Source organism: Rhinoraja longicauda, chromosome 22, assembly GCF_053455715.1.
Source record: "Rhinoraja longicauda isolate Sanriku21f chromosome 22, sRhiLon1.1, whole genome shotgun sequence".
NCBI classification, from domain to species: domain Eukaryota; kingdom Metazoa; phylum Chordata; class Chondrichthyes; order Rajiformes; family Arhynchobatidae; genus Rhinoraja; species Rhinoraja longicauda.
The window spans coordinates 13,407,815-13,435,248 of NC_135974.1; the positions used below are offsets into that span (position 1 = coordinate 13,407,815).

Genomic DNA, 27,434 nt, shown 5'->3' on the forward strand with positions numbered 1-27,434 from the left:
AACCTCCAAATAAGCTCCGAACTACAAAGTCGGGACACCTGACAACAAAACACTCTTGACTTGAACCAGTGTGAATGCGTGTCTGAAAGTCAGCATGGAGCCAATGGGCCGAAGGGCCTGTTTCCATGCTGTATCCCTGAACTAAACCAAACTAAACGTGTAGGATGTCACATCCCTGGCGAGGCCGAGTGGGGAGTTAAAAGTCAGTGTTTTAGTGGAGAGGGGTGAGGGGGAGGGTAATTTGAGTGAACAAGGCATTCGAGGCCAGGTTAAAAACAGAAAAAGCTGGAAACACTCAGCGGGTCAGGTGGCATCCGTGGCGAGGGAAACAAAATGAACATTTCAAGTTCACAGACTCTTTGCTTCTCTTTCCACAGATGCTGCCAGACTGGGTGGGTGTTTCCTGCATTTATTTCAGATCTCCAGCATCTGCAGTTTAAAAAAAAAATTCCATCCACAGACAGGCAAGACGAGGTAACAGTGGCAGGTTTCATTACCCAAGGGGTATGAAGGGGCCAAGTAAGCTTTTAGGACCACCTATTATTGTTCTGGTAATTTCAAACTTATTTCATTACTTGAATTTAGCATCTGGGGTGGGATTCAAACTCACGCTTCCCCACCAATAGTCCAGTAACGTAACACCTCTGCTATCATTCCGTCCTTCGAAGACTGAAGAACGGTCCCCACCCGAAACGTCACCGATCCATTCCCTCCACAGATGCCGCCTGACCCATTGAGTTACAGCACTCCAGCATTTTGTGTTTTCCTTAACATCCCAGTTAATCCCCTGTCAGGCAGCATCTCTGGAGATCACGGACAGGTGATGTTTCAGGTTGGGACCCTTCGCCAGGCTGATTGTGGTAGGGAGAATGGGGGGGGGGGGGTCCCTCCCTGACCCCCTCTCTCTCCTTGCCCCCTTCCTCCTCCTGGGTTTCATCTGTGAACTGCCCACCTGCTGAAGGAGAGTAATTTCTAGCCACAGACAGCCTTGGGACATCACAGCAGGAGCTTGGCGCTAATACTGCACGAAGCTGACACAAACAACCTATTTATTTATTCGACAATTGATCGAAACAGGACTCTCATTAAAATGAAGAAAGAACATCCTTGAGAAACAAAGCAAATTTCCAATGCTGCATCTAGAATGTGGCACCAGTTAAACGGTCATCACATCCAAGCAAAACACCATGGTGAAAACCCATTCAATAATGCTTCCAGTGTCCTGCGTTACAGAGTCATACAGCGTGTAAGCAGGCCCTTCAGCCCAACTTGCCCACACCGACCAACATGCCCCATCTACATTAGTCCACCTGCCTGCATTTGGCCCATATCCCTCTAAATCTATCCTATCCATGTACCTGTCTAAATATTTCTTAAACGTTGCGATAGTCCCTGCCTCAACTACCACCTCCAGAAGCACATACCAAACACCCACCTCCCTTTGAGTAAAAAAAGTTAGGCCTCAGGTTCCTATTAAATCTTTCCCCTCTCATCTTAAACCTATGTCTTCTGGTTCTCGAATCCCCTACTCTGGGCAAGTGACTGTGCTTTTACCCTATCTATTCCTCTCATGTTTTTTATACACCTCTATAAGATCACCCCTCAGCCTCCTGCCCTCCAAGGAATAGAGTGGTAGACTGCTCAGCCTCTCCCTGTAGCTCAGGATCTCGAGTCCTGGCAACATCCTCATAAATCTGCTCTAAGCCCTTTGTTTTTTAAAAATTTTGTATTTACTTTTTTATTTTTCAATCTTTTAAAAAAATGTATTTTATTCTGCTATAGGAAAGATGTCGTTAAACTGGAATAGTGGATGGTGTTGACACAAGCTCTTTGTCTCTTTGGATGAAAAACATATCAAGACACTGCAGAAATATTGTCAAGCAAAATCCATCTTCAGAATTATTGGAAAGCTCACTAGAATGACTCTGGGATAGAAGATTTCAGCCACGAGGTGCAACTAAAAGGGCTGGGGCCAGTCATGCTTGCTGTCAGGAAGGTTGAGAGGTGATTCAATAGGGTGTGTACAAGGTCGCGACTTGCTTAGAGATGTTGGACAAAGGGAAGCTGCTCTGATTAATGCATGGTTTAAGGATCGATGGAGACTGGAAGGATATTGAGTTAAATTTGTAGGACAAAGATAAGAGGAGAATGCAAGGACATTTTTTTCTTTCGAAAAACAGAAGGTAGTGATTATTTAGTTTGGAGATACAGTGTGGAAACAGACCCTTCGACCTACCAAGTCCACACCGACCATTGATGATCCGTACACTAGTCCTATGTCCTACACACCAGGGGCAATTTACAGAGGACAATTAACCTACAAACCCACATGTCTTTGGGATGCGGGGGGGAAACCGGAGCACCCGGAGGAAACCCACGCCGTCACAGGGAGAATGTATAAACTTCACACACAGACATCACCCGAGGTGGGGATCGAACCTGGGTCTCGGGCGTTGTGAGGCAGCAGGTCTACTGTTGTGCCACTTTGCTGCTCTGGAACTGGTTACCCACATGGATGGTGGAAAGAGAATCAGCTGGAGATTTTAGAAGAGAAATGGAAAGCACACCTGAGCGGGAAGAATTTACAGGCGCTTGGGGAAAGAGCAGGAGAATGGGACTTGCAGAATTTTTCTAGTAGAAGCTGGCAGAGATGCAATGGACTTAATAAACCTTTCCGTGAATAAGTTGGAGATGTTAGGTTAGAAGCTTGGTCGCCATCACGCAAACCAACCTCCCTTCCATTGAAGGTAGACACAAATTGCTGGAGTAACTCAGCGGGTCAGGCTCCATTTCTGGCGAAAAGGAGTGTGTGACATTTCAGTCTGGGGCCCTTCTCTGCGGCACTCATCCTTTTTCACCCGAGATGCTGCCTGACCCGCTGAGTTGTGCCAGCACTTTGTGTGTGTCTTCCGTCAACACCAGCATCTGCAGTTCCTCTCCACACATATTGACTCGTGAGCCTGCATAATCACAGCAAAAAACCACGCCTCAGAATTCCAATGCGAGTACTTGGGATTTCGATCAGGTCACAGGTTTGGTCAACAAACATGGGTGCCGCTGCGTCAAAAAGGTAGCCAGCATCGTCAGAGGCCCACATCACCCTGGCCATTTCACTCCTGCCATCGGGAAGAAGGTACAGGAGCCTGAAAACTGGAACATCCAGGTTCAGGAGGAGCTTCTTCCCTACAAAGCATCACAATGGCGCAGCGGTAGAGTTGCTGCCTTAGAGTGCTGGGGACCCAGGTTCGATCCTGACTACGGGTGCTGTCTGTACGGAGTTTGAACGTTTTCCTTGTGACCGTGTGGCTTTTCTCCTGTTTTCTCCCGCATTTCAAAGACATGTGGGTTTGCAGGTTGATTGGTTTCTGTAAATTGTGAATTGACCCGAGTGTGTAGGATAGTGCTAATGTACAGGGTGATCACTGGTGCGGCGTAGACTCAGTGAACCGAGGGGTGGACTCTGTATCTCTGTAAAGTCTAAAGTTTGGCTGAGAGTTTGTGCAGTTGGAGCCTGGTGCAAAGGCCACAATTTTGGACCAAAGTAGAGAGAAAGATTTATCCGTTTTCTGACCTGTTCCACACGACCTGGGAGTGGTTGATGACAACTGTGGAAAACATTCTGTTCTACGCTGCCAGCATCTCCCCCCCTTGCCAAGTGGAAGATTTAAACGTCCTTGGTGAGCCGTGTACAATAGAATAAGCAAACAAGCAACATGGAACAGCACAACACGGGAGCAGGCCCTTTGGCCCACAATGTCCGTGCTGAACATGATACCAAGTTAAACTAACGAATCACTTTAGTTTAGAGATACAGCGCGGAAACAGGCCCTTCGGCGTGCCAAGTCCGCTTCGACCAGCGATCCCCGCACATTTACACTATCCCACACACACTAGGGTCAATTTACATTTATACAAAGCCAATTAACCTACAAACCTGTACGTCTTTGGAGTGTGGAAGGAAACCGAAAATCTTGGAGAAAACCCACGCAGGACACGGGGATAACGTACAAACTCCGTGCAGACAGCACTCGTAGTCAGGATCGAACCCGGGTCTCTGGTGCTGTAAGACAGCAACTCTACCGCTGCACCACTGTACTACCCTATCCTCCCTTGGCTGTGCGTGATCCATATCCTTCCATTCCCTTCGTAGCTAACTAAAAGCCTCTTAATTGCCACAATAGTATATGTCTCCACCACCACCCCTGGCAGCATGCTACAGGCACCCACCACTCTCTAAAGACTTGCGCTGCCACATCTCCTTTAAACTTTGCCTCTAGTCTTTGATATTTCCTCCCTGGGAAAGGGTGGACTGTACGGACGTCACCAAACAAAACCGGTAAGCCCCGAGTGAAAACTCTCCAGCTAATAGTCATTGAGGTCGTATAAACATCACTTACATATTCCCAATGCCGGTACAGGCCCACTGCCGATTCCCCGGCAACTGGTAATCCAGTGCCCCTTTAACCCGGCCAAAATTGCAATCACGCACTTGAAATCCCCCCCAGAAGTCCCCCCCTAAATGTGGAACCTAGGGTGAGGTGGCTGCTCTTGACCTCATCGGGACTTCCGCGGCCAATCGGCGGGTCGAATTTGCCCCCTGTGGCTGGGACTCTGGAACTCCGGCCTGACCAGAGTCGGCTGATCTGTTCCCATAGCCGAGCTCCACGGCCGACTTTGCAGCTCAGTATCTCAGCAACCCCCCACCCCTCCTCTACAAGGCCGTGATCTCTGTTGGTCTGGCAAAACAAATAATATGGCAAGGCTCTGGAACCAAGGGTGTATTAACCAGTATTAATAAAATGGCCCTTGATGATGCTGGCTGCCTTTTTGAGGCAAGAGCATGTAATTGTCATATGTACCGGGACACTGAAATTCGTACTTGCAGCAGCATAACAGGCCTGTAAATGCAATAAACACAAATATATAATAAACAAATATGGGCGTCACAGTGGTAGAGTTGCTGCCTCACAGCGCCAGAGACCCAGGTTCGATCCTGACTATGGGTGCTGACTGAACGGGAATTGTACGTTCTCCCCGTGACCTAGGTGGGTTTTCCCCAGGTGCTCTGGTTTCCTCCCATATTCCAAAGACGTACAGGTTTGTAAGTTAACAGGCATGGTAAAATTGTACATCGGCCCTAGTGTGCGTTGGATAGTTTTCATGAGAGGGATTCATTGGCGGCATGGACTCAAGCCGAAGGGCTTGTTTCCACACTACATCTCTAAACTAAATTAAACAAGACAAATCTATTTGATAAATTAATAACCACAATAATTTCATTGCATGGCTTTGTCTGCTATATATAATGTGTATGTATTGCGTTTCCAGGCCTGCTACACTGCTGTAAGTAAGAATCTCATCTGTCAGGCATAGTGGCGCAGCAGTACAGTTGTTGCCTTACAGTGCCAGACCCTGACCATGGGAGCTGTCTGTACGGAGTTTGTACGTTCTCCCCGTGATGCATGGGTTTCCTCGCACAATGCAAAGATGTATAGGTCTGTAGGTTAATTGGGTTCTGTAAATGGTCCCCAGTGTGTGGGACATAGAACTAGTGTACAGGTGATCGAAGGCCGGCGTGGACACGGTGCGCCGAAGGTGCTGTTTCCACACTGTAGCTCTAAGGCAAAAACAAAAAGCTTGCTCTCTCCTGAGAGAGCACGGTGGCGCAGTGGTAGAGTTGCTGGCTTACAGCGAATGCAGCGCTAGAGACCCAGGATCGATCCCGACTATGGGCGCTGTCTGTACGGAGTTTGTACGTTCTCCCTGTGACCTGCGTGGGTTTTCTTCGAGATCTTCGGTTTTCTCTCACACTCCAAAGACGTGCAGGTTTGTTGGTTAATTGGCTTGGTAAATGTAAAAATTGTCCCTCGTGGGTGTAGGATAGTGCTAGCGTGCAGGGACCACTGGTCGGCGCTGACCCGGTGGACTCAAGGGCCTGTTTCCGCGCTGTATCTCTAAACTGATAGAAATGAACCAGCTACCCCTTTTCTTGGCACTTCCCCAGATAAGTAGTTTCTGAAATTAATAAACAACATTTTGCTTGTAACCCCATTTCCCATGTAATTTCTGTAAGTTAAGCATTTTTACCTCAGTTTTGCCTCCCACGTTAAAATCAGGTGACTGACTCGCCTCTACAAGGGCCTCTCTCCATTGCAAGTCATGACTGTTCTTTGTAGATCCTAAGCCTGGTTGGCCACCTTGACCTGGTCAGTGACGTTTTGTGACCTCACATCTCTGTCGTGATGTTGCTTGGCTACCTCATCTCGGCGCCAAAAAAATTCTCACGGATCGATTTCAAGTCACCTATTCCACAAAAGGAACATTCCCAAATCTGGTGCGATGGTTCATTAGGCTTGCAACAGCCTATCTTTCCCCCTCTTTCATCCCTGTGCTGGCTGGCTCATTCATTAGATGGTTTAACTTTGTAGTTGAGTCACAAGTCAGGCTTGTGATTAATGGCCCACGGTTAAATCATGCATCGCTGCTGTGTAGATAGATGCACTGAGGTGGGGGAAAGCCTTAATCTGGCAACACATTTTGTGGGAATTCGAACACGAGTGAATGGGAATTTTAATCGCAGCGACATCATCAAAAAAAAGCCCTCGTCCATATCTTCTATATCATATCACAGGTCTTGCCTCATTGATAACACTCGGACTTGAAGGTAGTGGGTTCAAATCTCAATCCAAACTCAGAAAGGCACAGCGGTAGAGTTACCGCCTCACTGCACTAGAGACCCAGGCATGATCCTCTGACCTCAGGCGCAGTCTGTATGGAGTTTGCACATTCTCCCTGTAACCCCATGGGTTTTCTCCGGGTGCTCCAGTTTCCTCCCACATCCCAAAGACGTCTAGGTTTGTAGGTTAATTGGCTTCTGTAAATTGCCCCTAGTGTGTAGGGCATATAATTAGTGTACAGGTAATCGTTGGTCGGCGTGGATTTGGTGGGCTGAAGGTCCTGTTTCCACACTGTATCTCTAAACTAAACTAAACATCATAGTAATAGAATTATATTGTACGGAAAGAGGCCATTCAGCCCATTAGGTCCATGCTGACCATCAAGCAGATATTTTCACTAGAAGCAAGGAACTGCAGATGCTGGTTTAACAAAAGGATATAAAGTGCTAGAGTAATCCTTTACCCTTTATTTTTATCTTTTATCCTTTATCTTTATCTTTATCATTGCACTGTGGATGCCTTGATTGTATTCACGTATAACCTTTTCTTTGACTGGATAGCACACAAACAAAAGCTTTGCACTGTATCTCAGCATGTTACAATAATAAATGAAACTAACCTAAACTAACTCAACATGTCAGGCAGCATCTCTGGAGAACATGGATTGGTGACGTTTCGGGTCAGGATCCTTCTTCAGACTGTGTAAGAAGGAACTGCAGATGCTGGTTTAAACCGAAGATAGACACAAAAAGCTGGAGTAACTCAGCGGGACAGGCAGCATCTCTGAAGAGAAGGAATGGTGACGTTTCGGATCGAGACCCTTCTTCAGACTGATTGTTGGGGAGGGGGGGGGGGGGGGGGAAGAAATGGCAGGTAATAGGTGGAAAGGTGAGGGTGTGTTTTGATAGGCAGATGGTTGGAACAAACGCCAGAGATAAAAGCAGAAGGTGAGAGACAGAAGGATTGAAGTGTTGCAAATTGTGAAGCCAGAAGAAGGAATGGGGGAGATGGGTGGAGGGGAGACGAGGAGTAAGTCCGGGTGCAGCACGGTGGGAGGGGGGTTGGTGAGGTGGGTGCATGTTACCTAAACATATTCTCCAGAGATACTGCTGACACAATGAGTTTTACTCCACCCATAGAGTTAGTCCTTGTGTCCTTGTTCACTAACCTTATACTTACACGATTTGATTCTCCCCACTCTCCCATCAATCCCCTCCCCCCTCCCAGATTCCAACACTCACTCACACACTGGGGGGGGAATTTACCGTAACCAATTAACCTACAAAACCGATGCATCTTTAGGTGAGGGGGGAAACGAGAGCACACGTGTGAAGCGCACGTTTGGAAAGGCACCGATGAATCGAGGCCAGGTGTGGAATCATTAAAGGAGGCCTGTACACGAATATAGATTTAAAATTTTGAAGGCCGTAATAAAGGGAAGTCTGTGGGTAGCGTGCTTGATGTTTCATCTAGTTTAGTTTAGAGATACAATGTGGAAACAGGCCTTTCGGCCCATCGATTCTGCACCGACCAGCTACACACTAGGGGGTAACTTACAGAAGCCAATTAACCCAAAAACCTGCACGTCTTTTGAATGTGGGAGGAAACCGGAGCACCCGGGGAAAACCCATGTAGTCATAGGAACAACGTACAAACAGCACCCGCAGTCAGGATCAAACCCAGGTCCCTGGTGCTGTAAGGCTACAACTCTACCACTGCGCCAGTGGGCCACCCTTGTCGTCGATATGGGTTCGAGGTTTCTGACAAAAAAATGGAGGACATGCAAACTCCACATAGACAGCACCGCAGCTCACTGGATTGTGAGGCAGCAGCTCTACTAAGTATAGGGCTGATCATGGAAACATAGAAAATAGGTGCAGGAGTAGGCCATTTGGCCCTTTGAGCCAGCACCGCCATTCAATATGATCAATGGCTGATCATCCAAAATTAGTACCCTATTCCTGGTTTCTCCCAATATCCCTTGATTCCATTAGCCCTAAGAGCTGTGTCTAACTCTCTCTTGAACACATCGTTATGGCTTGCTCTCTGATCCGTGCACAGTTGACTGACTTCAGACAGTTGCACAGTGTTAGACGAATTTGCTTAACTATTCAAATCCTTTCCAGGAGGCCTTCTCTCATTTAACTCCCTGTGAACCTAAAACTCAGACTGAAGAAGGGTCCCGACCCAAAACATCCTTTTTCTCCAGAGATGCTGCCTGACCCGCTGAATTACTCCAGCATTTTGTGTCTATCCTGGGTATAAATCAACATCCGCAGTTCCTTGCTTCTCCATCTTAACCCTTCCTCTCCATGTAGCTGCCCAAATCTCTTTTCCAAATTCTCAATTGTATCTGGTCTGATTTGAATGAGAACGTACATGGCATGATTAGCAAGACTGCAGATGACAACAAAAAGTGGGTGGTATTGTAGACAGTGAAGATGGCTGTCAAAAATTGCGGGAGGATCTTGATCGGTTGGGCAGGTGGGCTGAGGAATGGTTGATGAACTTTATTCCTTGGAGCACAGGAGGATGAGGGGTGATCTTATAGAGATGTACAAAATCATGAGAGGAATAGATCAGGTAAACGCACAGTGTCTCTTGCCCAGATGACATCGTTTTTAGGGTGAGGGAGGAAAGATTTAATAGCAACCTGAGGGGTAACTTTTTTACAGAAAGGGTGGTGGGTTTATGGAACGAGCAGCCAGAGGAGGTAGTTGAGGCAGGTACTATCACAATGTTTAAGAAACATTTAGACATGGATAGGACAGGTTTAGAGGAATACTAGGCTAAGTGGACCCGTTGGGCCCAAACCTCTCCTGCATTGGTGCAGCATCCTCTTCTCCCCTCCTCCCCCTTCCTCCTCCCCTCTCCCCCTCCCCTCCTCTCCTCTCCCTCCCCTCCCCCTCCCCCGTCGCTTCCCCCTTCCCCTCCCCCTCCTCTCCACCTCCCTCCCTCCCCCCCTCCCTCCCTCGGAGATAGATATAAACTTTAAAATGTAAATAACAGAAAAATTTAACACCGATTTCAATGAAACTTCTTCCATTAGCACCAAAGGGTCGATGGTGAGTAAGGTGGACCTAAAATTGTCGCGCTATCATGTACCGTTTTGGCTGTAGTTCAGGAACAAACTAACAAACAAACAAACGAGAGTTTTAGTATATAGATGGGGCAAACACAGGCAGGTGGGACTAGAGTAGATGGGACATGTTGGTCAGTGTGGGCAAGTTGGGCCAAAGGGCCAGTTTCCATGCTGTCTGACACCATGACTCCATCTGCATCTACGGCTTCACCTGGCGGTTTATTCCACAAACCCACCGCACACTGTGTGAACACTTGCCTCTCAGTTACTCTTTAAATCTTTCCCGCCTCATCTTAAACTTTTGCCCTCTTGTTTTGACTCCCCTACTCCATCTTTGTCCCTCATGTTTCCCTCTCTCTGAAATCTCCTCTTGGCTCTATAAACCTCTGATGTGGACATTCTAATCTAATCTAATCTAATTCTGGCCTTTTTTAAATCGCTGATTTAATCACTCCACTTCAATCGCACGTCCTAATTAGTTTAGTTTAGAGATACAGAACAAAAACAGGCCCTTCGGCCCACAGTGCCCGCGCTGACCAGTGATCCCCACCCTCTAACACTATCCTCCGACTAGGGACAATTTACAATTTTACCGAAGCCAATTAACCTACAAACCTGTACGTCTTTGGAGTGTGGGTTTCTATCAATGTTATTTCCAGTTAAGGCTCTGTGCATTAAATATAAATTCCATCTTCCAGCAGAAGGGCAAGGTATATACTATGGCCAGAATTAATGTACATCAGTACATTTGGGCGACACAATGGTGCAGCGGTAGAAGTCCCGCCTCTTTTTGCTTTCCCTTTTCATTTCAAGTTTTCGTGTACCTTGTGTGTTGTGACTGTCAGCAGACTAATTTCCCTCCGGGGATGAATAAAGTTTCATCGTATCGTATCGTAACGTAGGAGATGATGTAGAGACGATAACACAGCAAACAGCAAATCTGCCGCTACTCCACAATGACTGGAGCTAACAGCAAGTTTCATGACATCACAACATGGTAACAAAGGTCAACAACAATCTCCCTCAGGCTTATCATAGCTGCTTCAGCGGGTTTGAAACTGGTTTTGTACAGTGGAAATGAAGCGATAAGAAAAGTAAATTAAGAGCAAAGGAGCCACACAAAAAAAAAACGCAAACGTGTGTTTGCATCCCTGAAAGTAGCAAGAGTCAGTCAAAAATTCCACTTTTTAAGCAGAAAGACCAAGCAATTCCCACACTGGTGATCTGCAATCCCAGATGAGGAAAATCAACTGGAATTCATGGCTCTACTGATCTGTCACCCAGTCAAGGGAGGGGGAGGGAGAGGGAGAAAGGGAGAGGGGAAGAGAGAGGGAAAGGGGAGAGAGGAAGACAGAGAGAGAGGGGGAGGGAGAGAGGGAAAGGGGGAGAGAGAGCGAGAGGGTGGGGGAGGGGGAGGGAGAAAGGGAGGGAGAGGGAGAAAGAGAGAGGGGGAGGGGAGAGAGGAATACGGAGAGAGAGGGGGAGGGAGAGAGGGAGAGGGCGAGAGCGAGGGGGCGGGGGGAGGGGCAGGGGTAGAGTTGCTGCCTTAGAGCGCCAGAGACCCATGACTACATGAGCGGAGTTTATACATTCTTCCTGTGACCACGTGCGTTTCCTCTGGGTGCTCCGGTTTCCTCCCACACTGCACAAAGACATGCAGGTTTATAGGTTAATAGGCTTCAGTACATTGTAAATTGTCCCTACTGTGTAGGATAGTGCTAGTGTATGGGGTGATCGCTGGTCGGCGCGGGCCGAAGGGCCTGTTTCCACACTGTATCTCCACGGCCTAAAGCAAAGTCTTTGTTCTTGTTGCGTGTGCCGAGGTACAGTGGAAAGCTTTTGTTTGTGTGCTATCCAGTCAACGAAAAGACTGCACATGATTACAATCAAGCCAGTCACAATGCACAGATAAAGGATAAAGGGTACAACATTCAGATATAACATTGAAGTCTGATAATGGCTGACAGTTCAAAGGACTCCAGTGAGGTAGATGGGAGGTCAGGACCGCACTCTATCTAGCTGGTGAGAGGACTCTTCAGTTACCGCATAGCAGCTGGGAAGAAAGTGGACAGTTTAGGAACTGTGTAACAAACCTTCCCCCACTCCCCTTCGTCTCACCTGTATCCAGCAATCACCTAGCCAGGCTTTGTCCTGCCCCCATCTCTCTTCCAGCTTTCTCTACCCCACCATTATCAGTCTGAAGAATGATCCTAACTCGAAACGTGTTCCATGTTCTCCAAAGATGCTGTCTGGGTCGCTGAGTTACTCCTGCACTTAGTGTCTTCTTTTGGAAATCAGCGCCTGCGGTTCCTTGTATCTCCAATATAGAGTGACCCCCTCCTCTCCACCCCACCACACCTGCCCTCCCCGCTCAAACAAGGGGATCTGCTTCTACCCACCCCAGTGCTGGCCTTTTCATTCACTCCCACACACCCCAAACATATCCAGAGGAGGTTTACCAAAATGGTGTCTGGTTTAGGGGGTATTAGCTATAGGATGCAGTTGGAAAGTCTTGAATTGTTTTCTCTGGAACGCCAGAGGTTGCAGGAAGTCTTGATAGAAGTATATAAAATTATGAAAGGCACGGATAGGGCAGACAGTCAGAACCATTTTTCCCAGGATGGAAAATTCAACTACTAGAGGGCACAGCTTTAAAGTGAGAGGGGCAAGTTTCAAGAAGATGTGCGGGACAACTTCTTTCAGCGTGTGATGAGTGTAGGATTGCCAACTTTTTACTCACAAATAAGGGACAAAAACGCGCCCCACGTGACCTCACCCAGCCAGCCGCCACGTGTTCCTGATCCACCAATGGTGGCCGCCCAGGCCGGGAGGCGGGTTGCCGTTAGGCAGCGCCCAGGTCCCCGGCTCTACACTGTCCGGGCCTACTGCGGCCCCCGGGCCTACAGTATCCGGGCCTACAGCGCCCCCCGGGCCTAATACCGGGTCAAGGGCGGTCCCGTACGGGACAAACCAATTTAGCCCAATAAACGGGATGTCCCGGCTAATATGGGACAGTTGGCAACCTTAAATGAGTGCCTACAATGTTGTGCTAGGGATGGTGAGTGAGGCAGATACAAAGGTGGCGGTTAAGAGGCTTCTGGATAGGCAAATGGATACGCAGGGAATGGAGGGAAATGGATTATCTGCAGGCAGGTCAGAGATGGTCTTGACATCATGTTCGGCACAGACATTGTGGGCCGAAGGGCCTGGTCTAATGCTGCACTGTTCAATGTTCTATGTTTCTAACTGAATACAGTGGCAGAAGCAAGTCCCTGGTGGAAGCTTTGTGGACTTATGTGCACAATGAAGAAAGGTGCAGATGACAAAAAGAACAGTTCTGGTTGCTTCATCCTTTGTGATATTCAAGGCTATGTGCACAAGAGGTTCTGGGAGATTGTCCAATGCTTAGACTGTGATGGCTACCTGGCACTTCCCACACTAGCCAGCTCCCCTCCCCCATTTGATTAGCCCACTGGCAATCAGCTTCTAGGCACGCCACCATGCCCACAGTAGCCATGGAAACGGGGCCCAGTAGGCAGGAACATACTCAAGGAAGGAGGGGAAAGTTATTTGTATAAAAGGAGGTGGGGGGAGAGGATGAGGTGCTAGGAAGGAAATAAAACTAAAATATAAAAGAGAAACTGGAACTTCAACCACCCTCACTTTTGCTCAAATCAGGGTTTTTGTCTTTTAGAATCTGACAGGAAAAAGGAAACTAGTTTCCCGTTTCAGAAAACCACACATTATTCTTCCAGGCCTGATTTATGTGGCTTAGGTTGGCTTCCTGGTTCTAGAGTGTTGGATTGAAGTTGCCTTTCATCCGTTTTGTCTCCCTGCAGGAAGAAAAGCCAATTTAAAATGGCTGCCTGCGGTAAACAACCTCGACTTGGGAGGTCATTAAAACATCACCACCCGGCATATCTCATGGGCATTTAATGTCAGGAACCATGTACATTCCCTTGCCTTTTATATCTGCTGTAAACGAGTCACTTGGTTTAAACAAACTTTTATTTTACATAATTTTAAAAAAAATTAATGCTCTGAATGGGACTCCTTGGCAGTGATCTCCTCAGTTGAAGTTGGCATTTAAGTTTAGGTTTAATATTGCCACAAGTGCCGAGGTACAGTGAAAAGCTTTGTTTTGCATGCTATTCAATCAGATCAGATAATACGATGCATGAATACAATCGTCAAACTCAAGTACTGAGGGTGGCACAGAGGTAGAGTTGCGCCTTTACAGCGCCAGACACTCGGGCTAGATCCTGGCTATGGGCGCTGTCTGTACGGAGTTTGTACGTTCTCCCTGTGACCACGTGGTTTTTCTCCGGGTGTTCCGGTGTCCTCCCACACTCCAAAGATGTACAAGTTTGTGAGTTAATTGGCTTTGGTACAATTGTAAGTTATCCCCAGAGTGCAGGATAGTGTTAGTGTTTGGGGTGATCACTGGCTGGTGCGGACTCGATGGGCCGAAGGGTCTGTTTCTGCACTGTATCTCTAAAGTCTAGATGTAGAAACAAGGAACTGCAGATGCTGGTTTATACTAAAGATAGACACAAGTGCTGGAAGAAGGTTCCTAAGCCGAAACGTTACCCATCCTTTCTCTACAGAGATGCTGCCTGGCCCTTGCGGAGTTACTCCAGCATTTTGGGTCTATCTCTGATGTTTGTCTGTTAATTGTTATCCTGAAACATTCTGGCAAATATAAATTAGAGCCTGCATTATTGACCAAGAATTGTAGCCCGTCAAAGAAACCTTTTGAGAAGACCTTTCATAATTTATCAGGGGCACCGAGAGTTTGTGTTTAAAACATAGGATTGAAAACACCGCAGGAATCAACCCAACAGCGACCTTGCAAGAAACTTGCAAACCCTTGGAAACAGCGATAACTTATAGTCGAAAGGGTGCAAGTTCCAGTTCCCCTGCCTCCCACCCCCTACGTTCAGTCTGAAGAAGGGTCCCGACCCCGAAATGTCACCTATCCTTTTTCTCCAGAGATGCTGCCTGACCCTCTGAGTTACGCCAGCACTTTGTGTCTATCTCCCGGGTGGAACTGCCCCACTGCTCTCTTCGTTGTAAGAAGCGTCAAGCGCTCCCTCCCTCCCCCACTGACACACAAAGACCCTTTCCAGAGAGAGGATGCAGTTGGAAGCAATGGTGAGACACCGATTCCCACGCCACTGCGAACAGCACTGACCACAGACCCACATGCTTCCGTTCACAATGCAAACTTCACTCTCTCTCCCCAAAAAAGAAAAATGCCAGTGGAATTTTAACGGGCTCTCCCAAAACAAAACAACATAACAGGACGTACCAAGAGAGAAGCAGAGGTTAAGGGGTGGGATATGCAGAAACTAAAGTTGCATAAAAACGTATAAGAAATAGGAAGGCCGTCCATAAACCACGGTACTGCCCGAATCACCTCTACCCCTTTGCGGACATTGGACTTTGTCTATGGAACTTCCGCGCCACAATGCTGAGGACTATATTCTGCACTCTGTATCTTCCCCTTTGCTCTACCTAATGTACTTGAGTTTGACTTGATTGTATTCATGTGTGGCATAATCTGATCTGATTGCATAGCACACAAACAAAGCTATTCACTGCACCTCAGTACACGTGACAATAATAACCCTAAACCTAAATATTTTTTATCTGCAAATTTGAGCCTCCTTCTGCCTTTGGATGAAAGTAGGAATTTGTAGCCAGATTAGACTTTAGATTTTAGAGATGCAGAACGGAAACAGGCCTATCGGCCCACCAAGTCCGCACCGACCAGTGATCACCCCGTACACTAGCACTATCCTACACACTTAGAATTTACAATTTTACCGAAGTCAATTAATCTGAAAATCTGTAGGTCTTTGGAGTGCGGGAGGAAACCAGAGCACCCGAAGAAAACCACATGGTCACAGGGAGAACGTACAAACTCCTTACAGACAGCACCCGTAGTCAGGAGCGAACCTGGATCTCTGGCGCTGTGATAGCAGCAACTCTACCAATCTACCACTGCGCCACTACTAGATTAAAAGCACAAGATATGATGTCCGGGTCTGCTCATGTATGTGCAACCTCTGTGATAGGTAGAAGCGCGTGGAAACCTGAGGGAGCCAGCACTGCATGCAGCTTTATTCTAATCACAATGCCTGCGCTGACAGATGGGCAAATGTACAGCAAACCTCCTGATAGCGATCAGAGGACACACTAGCCAATTATAACTTTGAGGCTCAGGCACTCTTGCGACTAATTGTTGGCGCTCCAGCTGTTATCAGCCACCTCAAAAACGGAAATGAACCCAGGATCTAGTGGTCTGTGCAGTTTTACATTTGCACTGAGTCATGGAGGCAGTCTTTAAACTTTAGACTTTAGAGATACAGCACAGAAACAGGCCCTTCGGCCCATCGAGTCCTCGCCGACCAGCAATCACCCCGTATACGATACAAACTTTATTAATCCCAGGAGGGAAATTGGTCTGCAAGACTCTTGAAACATGAAATTAAAGTGACTCGTGTGAAGTCCAGGATTGGGGATGTGCAAAGATTGTGTTTGGGGGGGGGGGGAGTCAGTCTACCCCATGACAGAAGGTGGAGGAATTGCAGAGTTAAATAGCCACAGGGACATTGTGTGCTGCATCTTGGTGGGCACGAGCACTATCCTACACACTAGGGACAATTTTACAACTTACCAAAGCCAATTAACCTACAAACCTGTACATTTTTGGAATGTGGGAGGAAACCAGAGCATCGGGACAAACCCCACGCGGTCACAGGGGGAACGTTCAAACCAAAGATACTAGAGGAGCAAGATGAACCACTCAGTCGAAATTGCCTATACTGAAGTGTAGTACGCAAAGGAGCCATTTTTGTAAGCAAAATCCGCCGTTCGCTATGCCTCTCGTAGTGTAATCAGTGTTTTGGGGGAACAGTATGCGTGATGACACCATAAAAATGCAGAATATATCTCATCTATCAATTCACAGATTTTTGTTATTTTTCTTTTTAAATGTTTCTGCAAGTTTCTGCCTACTAAAATGGCGCCGTGACATACTACAGTTTTTAGGGTCGAGTGGTCTATCTTGCTCTGCTCTATTATCTTTGGTCCAAACACCACACTGACAGCTCTCGGGTCTCTGGCACTGTAAGGCAGCAACGCTACTGCTGCGCCACTGTGTCGCCCCCTTATTGTCAATTGAAGTTGAGTTGAGTTTATTGTCACGTGCTCTGAACAACAGTGAAAAGCTTTTGTGGCGTGCTAACCAGTCAGCAGAAAGACAATACATGTTTACAATCGAGCCACACACACTGTACAGTTACACGATAAGGGGAACAACGTGAATAACGTTTAGTGCAAGATAAAGCCCAGTACAGTCCAATCGAAGATAGTCCACGGGGAGATAGTAGCTCAGGAGAGAGTCCTCTCCAGTTCACACATTGCGTATTGGAACTTATTTTATAAATCTACAATTGCACTGTGGAAATTGAAGGGCAAAAGCTAAAAATAGGAAGTAGGACTGCCCCCTCGATGAGGAAGTACACCAGCTCTGCAAACACGTCTCAGTGCCTTGCCTTTGCACACTGAGACCACACCAAGGACCATCACTGACTGTAGGTAACAGAACAGCCCCTAACAGATGCTCTACAGCTTATGAAGTACCGAAGGAATGCCATCTCTATTGTAATGCATCATAAGCAATAAACGTTATTCCCTTTATCCTGTATCTGTACACAGTGGACGGCTTGACTGTAATCATGTATAGTCTTTCCACTGACTGGATAGCACGCAACAAAAACAACTTTCCACTGCACGTGACAATAATAAATTAAACTAAACTGATCATGAGCACGCTGTTTTCTCTGCGTCGTTTGGTGCATTTTATATTATCTAGGATCGCGGGCGTCACAGTGGTGCAACTGGTAGAGTCGCTGCCTCACAGCGCCAGAAACCCAGGTTCGATTCCGACCTTGGGTGCTCTCTGTGACCACGCGGGTTTCCTCAGGGTGCTCCAGTTTGCTCCCACATCCTCCCAAAGACGTGAGGCTTTGTAGGTTTATTGGCCATCTGTAAAACGCCCCGAGCAAGTAGGGGATGGATGCGAAAGTGGGATAACATAGAACTAGTGTGAATGGGTGGACACGGGCGAAGAGGGGTTTCTGATAGGCAGATGGGTGGAATAAAGGCCAGAGTTGCCTTGGTCATTTTCATGAGCGTGGACTTGGTGGGCCGAAGGGCCATTTTTCATGGTGAATATCTGAAACAAATTGAATATCAACATGAAAATGACCAAGGCAACTCTGGCCTTTATTCCAACCATCTGCCTATCAGAAACCCCTCTTCGCCCGTGTCCACCTATTACCTGCCATGTTTTGTGCTGCCTCTCCTCTCTTCCAGCTTTCTTCCCTCCTTCCCTCCCAATCAATCCGATGAAGAGCCCCAACCTGAAACGTCACCGATCCATGTTCTCCAGAAATGCTGCCTGACCCGCTGGGTTACTCCAGTTCTTTGTGTCTTCCTGTGTAAACCAGCATCTGCAGCTCCTTTTTCCTACAAGAATCTCTCACTGTATTTCAGCTGCCCGCCTCCATTTACATCATTCAGCTGCTCCTGAACTTCCACCTTAGACCTTCCTTTATGTTCTATCTTACAACCCTTCACTCACCCATCCCTTACCTTAGGTAGACACAATGTGTTGGAGTAACTCAGCAGGACAGGCAGCATTTCTGGAGAGAAGGAATGGGTGACGTTTCGTGTCGAGACCTTTCTTCAGACCCGAGTCTGCAGTTCCATCTTACACATCCCTTTATTTACTTTAGAGTAGCAGATCTCAAAGCATCTCAGTCAGCATGGATGCATTGGGATGAAGGGCCCGTTCCCATGATGCATGACTCTCGTTTAATTTTGTTTAGTTTAGAGATACAGAGTGGTAACAGAGGCCCTTCAGCCCACTGAGTCCGTGCCGAACATCGATCACCACACACACTATCCTACACACACTAGGAATAATTTACAAATAACAGAAGCCAATTAACTTACAAACCTGTACGGGAACAAACCGGAGCACCCGGAGAAAACCCATGCGATCGCAGGGAGTACGTACAAACTCCGCACAAACAGCACCCGTAGTCAGGATCGAACCTGGCGCTATAAGGCAGCAGCTCTACCATGGTGCCATATTTCTCTCAAAATATACAAATTTTCTGCTATCTCTAGTAATTCCCAGTTGTTAAAAAGTCTTCATCTTGAAATGTTCGCTCCACTTCTCTCCCCACAGGTGCTGACCTCTCTGCTAAGTATTTTCAGCATTTCCTGTTCTTGTTGAAGATTTCCAGCAACTGCACGTTTGCGTTTTGTACGAGTTCCCCCAATTGAGAGCTTGATGTCAGCCAGGGCACCAGAGCTAACTCGCCTGTACTTCTGCCATGGGAAGTTGTAGGTGCACCTGACAAAACAGATGGGCTCCATCCGAGGAAGCAACTCTAACAAGCTAACACTTTCTCAGCGCAGTCCAAATCGCATTATATCAAGTGGCACTTGACTTTAAAGTCTGTGGACTCAGAGCTGAGAATACTTTCAAATGAATGTTAAAAAAAACCCAGGAAATAGCAAGAAAATCCACCAATCTCTCTCTCTCTCTCCCCCCTTTGACATCTGGTAGAGTCATGGAGTCATACGGCACAGAAACAGGCCCTTCTAGACAATAGACAATAGACAATAGGTGCAGGAGTAGGCCATTCAGCCCTTCGAGCCAGCACCGCCATTCAATGCGATCATGGCTGATCACTCTCAATCAGTACCCCATTCTTGCCTTCTCCCCATACCCCCTCACTCCGCTATCCTTAAGAGCTCTATCCAGCTCTCTCTTGAAAGCATCCAACGAACTGGCCTCCACTGCCTTCTGAGGCAGAGAATTCCACACCTTCACCACTCTCTGACTGAAAAAGTTCTTCCTCATCTCCGTTCTAAATGGCCTACCCCTTATTCTAAAACTGTGGCCCCTTGTTCTGGACTCCCCCAACATTGGGAACATGTTTCCTGCCTCTAATGTGTCCAATCCCCTAATTATCTTGTATGTTTCAATAAGATCCCCCCTCATCCTTCTAAATTCCAGTGCATACAAGCCTAATTGCTCCAGCCTTTCAACATACGACAGTCCCGCCATTCCGGGAATTAACCTAGTGAACCTACGCTGCACGCCCTCAATAGCAAGAATATCCTTCCTCAAATTTGGAGACCAAAACTGCACACAGTACTCCAGGTGCGGTCTCACCAGGGCCCGGTACAACTGTAGAAGGACCAACTTGACCATGCTGGCCGAGATGCATCATCTACACCGGTCCCAACAAGAGTCATAGAGTCATACACCATGAAAATAGTTCCCTTCGGCCCAACCTGCCCACACTGGCCAACATGCCCCGTCTACACTAGTCCCACCTGCCCACGTTTGGCTCAAATACCTCTAAACCTGTCCTATCCATGTACCTGTCCAAATGTTTCTTAAACGTTGCGATAGTACCAGCCTCAACTACCTCCTCCGGCAGTTTGTTCAATACACCCACCGCCCTTTCTGTAAAAAAGCTACCCCTCAGGTTCCTATTAAATCTTCCCCCCTGCACTTTAAACCCATGTCCTCTGGTTCTCGATTCCTTAATTCTGAGCAAAAGACTATACGTTTACCCGATCTATTCCTCTCATGATTTTGTACACCTCTATAAGATCGCCCCTCATCCTCCTGCGTTCCAAGGAATTAAGTCCTAACCTGCTCAACCTCTCCCTACATATAGCTCAGGCCCTCGAGTCCTGGCAACATCCTTGCACATCTTCTATGCACCCTTTCCAGCTTGACAACATCTGGAGCAGTTCCTGATCCAGGCAAGCCCCAGGCTCCTGCAGGGCCTCCTCCGTTGCCTTCGACCGGATGGGCCCGTGAACCGATGTCCCTCTCCTCGCCCGGTCATCTTTGTGTCCCCTGCAGCCGACCTTGAAGGCGGTGGAGGCAGTACCCAGGATCACCCTCCTACCAGCCCTTGCTCCTTGCGTCTGATGTCTCCAGCGGCTATCTCCTGGTTCCGCCGTCCGCCGAGCTTTCGGGTCCTCCGGTAGGGCCAAAAGGTGATGTCACTGCCCCGCGCCCCACGTGACATCACCCAGTCAGCAGCCACATGCTCCCGCTCTACCAATGGCGGCCTCCCGGGCGGGGAGGCGGGTTGCTATGCAACCTCCGTTAGGCGGCGCCCGGGCCTCTGGGCCTACAGCGGCCCCCGGGCCTACAGTTTGTGGGCCTACAGTATCCGGGCCTACAGTCTGGGCCTGCAACACCCCCTGGGCCTAATACGGGACAAGGGCAGTCAACGTATGGGGAAAACCAATTTAGCCCAATTTATCGCGGCTCATATGGGACAATTGGCAACCCTAGTGGGGACATAGGTTCATAAGTCATAGGAGCAGAATTAGGCCATTCAGCCAATCAAGTCTACTCCACCATTCTATCTTTCCCTCTCAACCCAATTCTCCTGCCTTCTCCCTTACTTTTGACACCCATACCAATCAAGGCAACACAGCAGAACGCGGTAACCAGGAAACAGCTCCATCCTCCAAAGATGGAAAGGTCCATCATTGAGCTGAAGCTCTCACAACTCCATTCAGCCTAAGTGCTGAGTGGGCAGCACGGTGGCGCAGGAGTAGAGCCCGAGACCCAGGTTCGATCGTGACTATGGGTGCTGTCTGTAAGGAGTTTGTACGTTCTCCCCATGACCCTGTGGGTTTTCTCCAAGTGTTCCGGTTTCCTCCATAGACGTGCAGGCTTGTAAGTCAATTGGCTTCAGGAAATTGTAAACTATCGCTATTGTGTAGGATAGTGCGAGTGTACGGGGTGATCTCTGGTCGGCGCGGGCTCGGTGAGCCAAAGGGCCTGTTTCTGCGCCGTATTTCTAAAGTCTAAAGTAAAGTCTAACGTCTAAAGGATGATTAATTATGACCAGAGATCCCCATTCATCAGAGAAGTCAACCTTCAGCCAATTCCATTCAAACAACATGTCGCAGAGCCATCCAGTTGTACAGCACTGAGACAGGCCTTTTGGCCCATCATCTCTATGCCGACCCTTCTGCCCAGTACACTAATCCCATAATACCCACAACAGGACTGTAAACTCCCGAGTCCTGCAAACGGCTGAGATTACTAGAGACAGCAAAGGTGTGGGACCAGGCAACAGCCAGGCAGTCTCCACAGCTAGCTGAGATACCAGCCAAGCTTTTAGAGTACAATTACAATACTGGCTTCTACCAGACAACTTGGAAAATTGCCCGGGTATGTCCCGCTCTCAAAATACAGGCCAAGATCATTCTAGCTAATTAGTGAAAATCCAGTTAATTAACAATTTTTTTTAACCGCAGATGTTAAAATGAAAACAAGTGCTGGAAATGCTCGACATGCTGGGCAGCTCCTATGGGGACTGAGAGACAGTTAACGTTTCAGGTCAACGTTCTCCAACGGATTACTGCCCAGTTTACTCATAGTCAGTAACTAAGTGATGACTGGTAGTTTTACGTTTTTTTTAACTTTTAGAGATACAGCGCGGAAACAGGCCCTTCGGCCCACCGAGTCCGTGCCGTCCAGCGATCCCCGCACACCAACACCATCCTACAAACATTAGGGACAATTTACACATACACCAAGCCAATTAACCTACATACCTGTACGTCTTTGGAGTGTGGGAGGCAACCGAAGATCTCGGAGAAAACGTACAGACAGCACCCGTAGCCGGGAACGAACCCGGGTCTCCGACGCTGCAAGCGCTGTAAGGCAGCAAATCGACTGTTGCGCCACCGTGGCCATCCTTGCTACCGTGTCGCCTGTGCTACCATGTGGCACCCACTCTCTGACAACCCACTGGCCACTGCCCAGTTTGGGCAGGAAACGAGAATATCTTCCAAAATGTAGAAAAAAAGAACTGCCGATGCTGGTTTATACCAAAGATAGACACAAAGTGTTGGAGTAAACTCAGCGGGTCAGGCAGCATCTCTGGAGAAACATAGAAACATAGAAAATAGATGCAGGAGGAGGCTATTTGGCCCGTCGAGCCAGCACCGCCATTCATTGTGATCATGGCTGATCATCTGCAATCAGTAACCCGTGCCTGCCTTCTCCCCATATCCCTTGATTCCACTAGCCCCCTAGAGCTCTATCTAACTCTCTTTTAAATTCATCCAGTGAATTGGCCTCCACTGCCTTCTGCGGCAGAGAATTCCACAAATTCACAACTCTCTGGGTGAAAAAGTTTCTTCTCACCTCAGTTTTAAATGGCCTCCCCATTAATCTGGATAGGTGGATGACGTGGCTAGTGTTGTACTTCGTGGTCCGGTATCTGTAATACCTTTGGTGAGACTCTGGACGGACCACGAGTACACGTGTTTACAAAGTTATCATGGTGGAGCTTACCTCCAGGCTGTTTATTCCAAGGCCGCCTGGATCCAGAGTGGCCACCTAATCACATCATTACCTTATATACACATCACTACACAGGCAAACAAAGTAGTCCTTGTGATACAATAAAGTAGTCCCTACAATATCACAACAGCTAGGTGATGTTTCGGGTCGGGACCCTTCTTCAGATCTTCCAGATCTCTTCAAGATGGCGGCAGTGGTGGACGGAGGAGAGGATGGTGCCGGTGAGCGGGCTGCGAGCACACCTCCCGTGCCCTAGGGGGCGCTCTGGGTGTTCGGAGTTCGGATGCAGGAGAACAACAAAGCACAAGATCAAGGCTCTTTGGCCCTCAATGGTCTGTGCCGAACATGATGCCAAGACCATCACTTACGTACCTGCACGTAACCTATATCCCTCCATTCCCTGCATATCCATATGCCTAACCAAATGTCTAACCACCCTGTCTTTAAAAAAAACTTGCCCTGCACATCTCCTTTAAACTTTGCCCCTCTCACCGTAAAGCTATGCCCTCCAGTATTTGATTTTTTTCCCCATCCTGGGAGAAAGGATCTGACTGTCTACCCTATTTATCTACGCCCTTAATAGTTGGAGCATCCTAACCACGGAAAACTGTGCCCGGCACCATTGGCACAGTAAGTGAAACTGAAACAACAACAAATGTCACAGAACAAAGAGGAAAGAAAATGCTGAGAATTATTAGTTGATTCAGCTAAAAGATCCACAACAATACACTATTGAGTTCTCATTGAATTTCACTAAACATGCCTCTGGTCCCCTCTTTGGGCAATGCTACTAAAGGGTTTACATGACCATCAGTTTAGAAACAAATAAAATCTTCATGGAGAAACAAGGAAATGCAGATGCTGGTTTACAAAAAAAAGGCACAAAGTGCTGGAGCAACTCAACGGGTCAGACAGCATCTCTGGAGAACATGGACAAGCGACGTTTCAGATCGGGACTCTTCTTCGATTGTAGTGGTGGGGGAGTAAACTGGAAGAGCAAGACAAAGCCTGGCGAGTGATAGGTAGATACGGGCGAGGGGTCTGTGATGGGGGGGGGGGGTGTTGATAGGCAGATGGGTGGACAAAGGCCAGAGGTGAACAGACCAAATGTGTGAGATAAGGATAGAAGGAGAGCATATAGTGAAGTCAGAGGAAGGAATGTAGGTGGAACGGAAGGGGGACGGGAGAACTGGGTGCATGTCAAGGTAGGGCACAGGGAAGGGGGTAGAATAGCATTTGACACATCGAGTCCACTCCGCCATTCAATCATGGCTGATTTATCTTTCCCTCTCAACCCCATTCTCCTGCCTTCTCCCTATAACCCTTGGCACTCTTGCTAATCAAGAATCTGTCAATCTCCGTCCTAAAAATACCCATTGACTTGGCCTCCACAGCCATCATAGATCTTGACAATACGATTCACCTGAAATATTTCTATTCAATATGTCAATTTTCGTTTTTTATATCAGATTTCTTGTCTTTGTAGGCTGAAATTCTGTTCAAGTCGACTGCAGCAGAGAAATGGTTTTTGGTCAGTTTACTGCCTTGTGAGTCTGCCAAATAGGATAGGGTCCAAATCACTTTTGCTCTCAAATCAAATTAGTTTTCTTGCTGGAATATGCGTTTAACCACTCACAGATGGAGTCTGGGTCTTTCAACAATTGGAATTGCTGCCAAAGTTAACAATTTTGCAAAGAACAAGGCAGGAGAGGAAGAACGGCGTACAGCATTGCTGAGCAGAAGGTCCTCTGGGATTTAGTGATCTCCCCCGCCCCAGCATACTGGCAGATGGGAGAAGACCCATTTGAACCTTTGAACAATTCCACATGCATCACTATACACACACTCCATATCGTCTCATCCACCGGGAGATGGATAAACAAAGTACTAAAATCTCACATTTTTTTAATCCAATTCCTTTATGTAACCAAATTTGGCCAGTGTTGTCTGCTGGGTTCTGGTTAATGTTATATGGTGCCTGATTTATGAAAGATAATTAGCTGGCATGCCAGAAAAGGAATCAGATCTGGCTTGAAGGAATTTGTCAATCTGCCTTCACTGCCATATCTTAGGATATCAGAGCAGAATTAGGCCATTCAACCCATCAGGTCTGCTCTGTCATTCGATCTTGGCTGATCTATTTTTCCCCCTCAATCCCATTCTCCTGTCTTCTCCCCATAATCTCCGCTTTAAAATTATGCAGTCTTAGCCTCCACAGCCGTCAGTGGCAATGAATTCCACAGATTCACCACCCTCTGGTTAAAGAAATTCCTCCTCATCTCCATTGTAAGGGTACGCCCTTTTATGCTGAGAGATTGTTCTCTGGTCCAAGACTCTCCCACTAGTCGAAATAAATTGGGAGGTATCGGAGCATGGTGTAGGAACAACTCCATCCAAGACCACAAGAAATTGCAGAGAATTGTGGACACAGCCCAGGCCATTACACAAATCAACCTCCCTTTCACCGACTCCATCAACACTTCATGCCACCTTGGCAAGGCCACCAGCATAATCAAAGACGAGTCTCACCCCGGTCACTCCCTTTTCTCCCCTCACCCATCAGGCAAGAGGTGCAGAAGTGTGAATACCTCCAGATTCAGGGACAGTTTCTTCCCAGCTGTTATCAAGCAACTGAATTATCCTATCAACAACTAGTGAGAAGTCCTGAGCTACTATCTACCTCGCTGGAGACCCTTGGACTATATTTGATCGGACTTTACCTTGCACTAAACGTTATTCCCTTTATCATGTAACTGTACACTGTGGACGGCTCGATTGTAATCATGTCTAGTCTTTCCACTAACTGGATACCACCCAACAAAACGCTGTACCTTGAAACATAACATAACATAACAACACTTTATTGTCATTCGGCACAACACCGAATGAAATTTCAGCAGTCACAAAAGAAAAACACGTGACAATAAACCAAATTAAATATCGACACCAATGTGTTTCTTCTCAGACTCATTCTTATGTTACCGTAGTCAAAACCAGTTTGCCCAACTCACATTAAATTAAAGACAATGGGTTGCCATATGGAATGGCCAAACTTCAAAAGATACCCATGTATTATTCTTTTTAAACACAGCAACAGCTTCTGTTTGTTTAGTTTGCTTATTGTGGCAAAATGTCATATTGGCAAATGAACTATCAAACCAAACTTGGACCAATGAACGCATAGATCAACAGTAGGTAAAGTAGTTTTTAAGGATCAACCCAAAGCAGTGTATAGGAAGGAACTGCAGATGCTAGTTTATACCGAAGAGAGACACAGAGTGCTGGAGTAACTCAACGGGTCAGACAGCATCCCTGGAGAAAAAGGACAGATGGCGTTTTGGGTTGGAACCCTTCTTCAGACCCAAGGTTCAGAGGGGTATGGGCCAAATGCAGGAACATGAGACTAGTTGAGATGTGACATCTTGATCGGTATGGACAAGTTGGGCCAAAGGGCTTGTTTGGTGTTGCATGGATCTAAGAGGACAGAGTTAATGGACGACAGAGATCACAAAGGATTCATTGTCCTAACCTCCTCCATTCCTGCGCTCTGGGTCAAACCTTTGTTGTTAAAGCTGCTTTGAAGTTCCTCATACACTGTATAAATAAAACCAGCTGTAGTAGTGAAGCGGGAAGAAGCCGAGGAGATCAAGAGAAGAAAGGCAGCGTAGGGCTTTGAAATCATGGGTGACAGACTTTTAACTCAGGAATTGCCAGGTCAGGAACGACTGGAGATTTGCAGATGAAGGGGTGATGGTTGAACTGGGCTTTCTGCAAAACCCTCAGTTACTCACAGGGCAATTTCTCTCTACCTCAAAGTGGCCCAAATCCAGTAAGGGCATTGAGTATTGAAGTCAGGATATTATGTTACAGCTGTAGAAGACAGTGGTAAGTCTTGTGTTCACCCTGCAAAAGGAAAGATGCCATTAATCTAGAACGAGTGCAGAGAAGATTTATGAAAATGTTGACTCTAGGGCCGGAGCTAAAGGGAGAGGTTGGATAGGCTTGGACTTTGAGCGCAGAAGGCTGAGCGGTGATCTTATAGCGATGTATAACGTCATGAGGGGAATGGAGAGTATGAACGCACAAAGTCTATCCTCGTGGTTGATGGATTAGGGACTGGAGGGCATCGTTTTAAGGTGAGAAGGGGAAAGATTTAGTCGGAACCTGAGGGGCAACCTTTTGCACAGAGGTGGAACGAGCTGACATGGACAGTGGTTGAGACAGGTACACTGACAAC

At 47.3% G+C, this 27,434-nt stretch overlaps 1 protein-coding gene across 5 annotated transcripts in view; it reads right to left on the reverse strand.

Moving 5' to 3' along the window:
- The window catches only part of zhx3b (zinc fingers and homeoboxes 3b), a 72,455-nt gene that overhangs the window by 16,978 nt on the left and 28,043 nt on the right, over window positions 1-27,434 (reverse strand). The window contains exon 1 of one of the 5 annotated variants that reach the window (XM_078418753.1): window positions 10,584-10,684. The exons of the other annotated variants lie outside the window; for them this stretch is intronic. The gene's annotated coding sequence lies outside the window, so the exon portion shown is untranslated. Of the gene's footprint in view, window positions 1-10,583; window positions 10,685-27,434 lie in introns of those variants that run through there. 5 annotated transcript variants of the gene reach the window in all.